Below are 5,722 nucleotides of genomic sequence, written 5' to 3'. Positions count from 1 at the left end.
CATAAATTACCTTTGAAACCTGAGTGTAAACCAATTAAATAGAAGCTGAGAAGGATGAAACCTGAAATGTTGTTGAAAATAAAGGAAAAAGTGAAAAAGCAATTTGATGTGGGATTCTTAGAAGTGGCCAAATATCCTAAATGGGTGGTGAATATAGTCCCAGTACCCAAAAAAGATGGTAAAGTGAGAATGTGTGTTGATTATCAAGATCTAAATAAAGCAAGTCCAAAAGATAATTTTCCATTGCCTCACATTGACACTTTAGTGGACAATATCGCTAGGCACTCTCTATTTTCATTCATGGATGGGTTTTTAGGTTACAATCAAATTAAGATGGCACAAGAAAATATGGAAAAAACTACTTTTGTGACATTATAGGGAACATTTTGCTATAAAGTCATGTCTTTCAGTTTGAAAAATGCTAGGGCAACTTATCAAAGAGCCATGGTAATTCTATTCCATGATATGATGCATAAAGAAATAGAGGTGTATGTAGATGGCATGATTGCTAAATCCCGTGAAGAAGAAAATCATGTGACTAATCTCAAAAAATTATTTAAGAGATTAAAAAAGTTTCAGCTCAAGCTCAATCTAGTTAAATGCACTTTTGGTGTAATTTCAGGAAAATTACTAGGATTTATTATCAGTAAAAGAAGAATAGAGGTGGACCCAGATAAGATATGTGCCATTCAAGAGCTACCACCTCCGCGCACGTAAAAAGAAGTGAGGGGTTTTTAGGGAGATTAAATTATATTGCTCGTTTTATTTTTCAACTTACAGCCAAATGTGATCCCATATTTAAGATTCTTTGAAAACATAGGTCAGGAGAATGGGATGAGAATTGTCAAATGGCATTTGAAAAAGTTAAAGAATACTTATCAAACCCACCAGTATTAATGCCTCTTATCCTTGGAAGACTTCTTATCCTGTATTTGATAGTGTATGAAAAATCAATGGGATGTGTTTTGGGGTAACATGATGAAACAGGAAGGAAAGAACAAGCGATTTATTATTTGAGCAAAAAGTTTATTGATTATGAGTCAAAGTATTCACCATTGGAAAAGATGTGCTATGCACTAGCTTGGACGGCTCGTTGACTCAAACAATATATGTTGTATCATACCACTTGGCTTATTACAAAATTAGATCGAATCAAGTACATCTTTGAAAAACCTTCATTGTTAGGAAGAATAGCAAGGTGGTAAGTGTTACTTTTTAAATATGACATTGTATATGTGTCCTAAAAGGTAATCAAAGGAAGTGCTATTGCTAAATTTCTTATAAAAGTGCCCATAAAGATTATGTGCCTGTGAGATTTGATTTTTCATATGAAAACTTAATGTCCGTACTACATATAGATAAAGAAGAGAATAATGAAGATATATGGAAAATGTATTTTGATGATGCATCAAATGCTTTGAGGCATGGTATAGGAGTAGTTTTGATATCTCCAAAAGGGGATTACTACCTAATCGCAACAAAACTAAATTTTGATTGCACCAATAATGTGGCAGAATATGAAACATGTGTTCTGGGTCTTCAAGCTGCTCTTGAAAGAAAAACCCATGCATTAAAAGTTTATAGAGACTCCATCTTGGTCATATATCAATTACGATGAGAATGGGAAACCATAGACTCAAAAGTTGATTTTATACCAAAAGTACATATCAAAATTAATCAAAGAATTTAAGAATATTTGGTTTCATCATTTACCCTGAAAAGAGAATCAGATGGCTAATAGTTTGGCTACATTGGCAACAATGTTCAAATTAAATGAAAATGTTGAAATCCAACCCATTAAATTGAGCTTGTGAGAGAAACCAGCTTACTGTTCAAATGGTAAGGAAGGAATTGATGAAAAACCATGGTATTTTGACATATTACAATATGTTAAGTATCAACAATACCCAGAGAACATATCAAAGAATGATAAGAGAACTTTGAAAAGATTGGCAATGGGTTTCTTTCTAGATGGAAAAATTTTATATAAGAGAAGTCGAGACCAAACACTATTGAGATGTGTGAATGTTGCTGAAGCCAAAAAGTTGCCAGAAGAAATTCATGGAGGTGTTTGTGAAACTCATGCAAACGGTCACATAATGACTAAGCAAATAATGAGAGCAGGATACTATTGGTTGACAATGGAAAAAGATTGCATTGATTATGCTAAAAAATGCCACAAATATCAAATTTATGCAAACAAGATTCGAGTTCCTCCAACGTCCTTGCACATTATGTCAACACCTTGGCCTTTCTCTATGTGGGGAATGGATGTGATAGGCCCATAACATCAAAAGCTTCAAATGGGCATTGATTTATTTTAGTGGTGACTGACTACTTCACAAAGTTGGTAAAGGTAGCTTCATATGCTAATGTGATAAGAATGGTGGTTTGCAAGTTTATCAAGAAAGAGATCATATGTAGATATGGCCTTTCAGAAAGGATTATTTTAGATAATGCTCTTAATTTGAATAATAAAATGATGATTGAGGTCTGTGCTCAGTTTAAAATCAAGCACCATAAATCAGCGTCTTATCGTCCGAAAATGAATGAAGCAATTGAAGCGACCAATAAAAACATAAAGAGAATTGTTGAAAAAATGATAGATGTGTATAAAGATTGGCATGAAAAGCTACCATTTGCATTACATGCTTATCGAACTTTGATTCACACATCTATAAGAGCTACACTATTTTCATTGGTATATGGGATTGAGGCAGTGTTGGCTATTGAAGTTGCAATTCCTTTCTTGTGTGTTCTCATGGAAGTTGAGTTAGAAGAAGCATAGTGGATTCATGTTCGATATGAATAATTGAATCTCATTGAAGAAAAGAGATTAGCTACCCTTTAACATGGCCAACTGTATCAAAGAAGAATGATTGGAGCTCATGACAATAAAGTTCACCCATGATAATTTTGAAATGGAGAATTAGTATTAAAGAAGATTCTTCCTAGCTAACAAGATCTTCGAGAAAAATGGACTCCTAATTGGAAAGTCCCATATCTAGTGAAAAAAGCTTTTTCTGGTGGGGCACTAATCATAGCAAGAATGGATGGAGATGATTTGCCAAATCTAGTCAATGTCGATGCAGTAAAAAAGTATTATGCTTAAAAAAATAAAAAAAATGAATTGAAAAGATATTTGAGTTGAAAACCTAAAAGGGCAGCTTAGATTAAAAAAAAAAAATAGTGAATGAAGTGGTTCAATCCTTAAAATGTGCTAGAAGATCTCATTAGTTTTGGGCTAGCTTGGTTTGCTGCATTTTCGAAAAGTCAAAAGCATCAATCAGGAGTCTTTAAAAAAGAGTCTATGATGAATTAGTTCATGATGATTTGAATATTTGTTATGTGATTATTTGTTGTCCTTGTTTTATCCTTTTTGATAATGCATGAAACACTTCTCCCTTTTACTAAAATAAAATACCACTTTGTTTATCCTTCCTTTTATCCTTCTCATTAAAAAGAGAAATGTGCAATGTGTTATAATTATCATGAAATTCAAAAGATGATGAAGGAATAACAATGACCATAAAAGACACACACATTATTTTGGAGATTTAAAATCATAATAAACAAGGGTCAATGAGAATAAAGGCTTATAAGTCATAAAAGTGGTAGACATTGAATATGGGATATGAAGCGAAATCTTCTTATATGAACTTAATCAATTGCTAGAATGTATGGGATTCAAGAGAAGAAGAAAAGAAACAAACCTTGAGAAATTTTGAGGATTAAAAGAAAATGACAAAGGAAAAAAAGAGAGAAAAAAATGGTGTCTTCATTTGCATAATAAGTGCATTTGCATGATGATCATCATTTATTGCATGGCATTGCGAAAACATGAAAATGTCATTCATGCATTCATGTGACACAACAGATGTATGGGTCTAGGATAATCCAATACCAACAAAAGAAAAAGTCCAAAGCAAGAAAGATGTGAACCCTCTGTTTAGAAAAATCTTTCAAATACCATTGCCTCTCAGCCTTTTGAATTTAAAGTTTATTGCCTCTGGTTAGAGGAGCTTTTTGAATTTAAAGTTTCATAGCCTCTGGTCAGAGGAGCTTTTTAATTTTAAGAGCCCCTGGTTAAAGGACTCTATCAAAGTTAAGCATGATTTGTAAGACCAAACAGCATAATCTATAAGTCCTCTTAGATTTTTAATTTAAAGTTCGTTGCCTTTGATTAAAGGAGCCATTTAAAGTTCATTGCCTTTGGTTAAAAGGCTTTTTAACATTTAAAGTTTGTTGCCTTTGGTTAAAGGAGCTTATTCACATTTAAAGTTTGTTGCCATTGGTTAAAAGAGCTTTTGAATTTAAAGTTTGTTAGCTTGGGTTAAAGGAGCTTTTTAACATTTAAAGTTTGTTGCCTTTGGTTAAATGAGTTTTTGAATTTAAAGTTTGTTGACTTTGGTGAGAGGAGCTTTTCAACATTTAAAGTTTGTTGCCTATGGTTAGAGGAGCCTTTCAACATTTAAAGTTTGTTGCCTCTGGTTAGAGGAGCCTTTTGAATTTAAAGTTTGTTGCCTTTGGTGAGAGGAGCCTTTTAAATTTAAAATTTGCATAACCTTTGTTTAATAGAGACTTTCAAATTTTCTTTCAAAAAAAAAAACTTTATGTTCAATGTTTCATCTTTTGTAAGTATTTTGTCCGAACCAAATTGGTATCTTTTTGTCCTTGCTTTATTCCTGATTCTCAAAAATAAGTAAAGAGGGACAGCTGTAAACACCAATTTTGACTAACTAATTTTTTTTATAGTTTAATATTAATATTGATATTATTACTAATCTTTAAAAAAAAAAGTAAAAAAAAAAATTGATTTCAACTCTGGTAACTAAAATCAAGCTGCTAGAGTAACATTTTTTTCCCTATGATACTGCCTAACTTGGCCGCATGAAATCCAATTACCAAAAGTCACTGGATAAACACTCAAATTTTTCACAAGAAAATCTAAAGAGATCTGGGATTTGAAATCCCAGAAGCTCTATAAATAGAGCTAAGTTCTGCAAGGAAAAAACAAGGGGAAATACTATAAAAAAATAAGTAAATAATCACAATCCTCCTTGACAGAGGAACTAACAACAAACATAAAAAAAAAAATTAAAAAAAAACATCAAAAATGAAATTCTCAATCTAGGAAGTTTGAGTTTTTTTTGAAAAATCTGGGCTTGGAAAAGTGTTTAGAAAGCAAAAAGGATAATTTGGGGAATTTTTGGGATTTTTGAAAAATTTTTTAGGTCGCTGGAAACTGGAAAAGTCTAAATTTTATGGTGACCGTTGAATTTTTCGGCCACCAGAATCTGGGGATCTTTGAATTTTTTGATGCCGTTGAAGATTTCGGTCATCGGTGCACGGTGACAATTAGTTGGAATCTGGATTGCCATGGCGGCCGACGAGGGGTGCTGGGTTTTAGAAAGAGAGACTCTGGGGTAGAGAGAGAGGGGGAAAGAAGAAAATAAGAAAAAATCTAATTTTGGCCTATTTATAGGCAATCTAAAACAACACCGTTTTGGGCATCTGAGCTGAGCCCCACCCGTACAAAATCCGCGCATAGACCCGTGCATCAACCCGACTCGTTTCGTAGGTTTTTTCTTTTCTTTTTCTTTTTATTTTCTATTTTGATTTTGATTTTGGTTTATTTTATGTTATTTTTATGTTATTTTTTTATATAATATTATTGTTATTTTATATTATTGCTAGTAATAATTTTTTTTAGAAACAAATA

This window comes from Durio zibethinus, chromosome 27 (genome assembly GCF_047325235.1).
Source record: "Durio zibethinus cultivar Kanyao isolate XHJ-2024 chromosome 27, ASM4732523v1, whole genome shotgun sequence".
NCBI classification, from domain to species: Eukaryota; Viridiplantae; Streptophyta; class Magnoliopsida; order Malvales; family Malvaceae; genus Durio; species Durio zibethinus.
Note: the sequence above shows the minus strand (reverse complement) of the source record.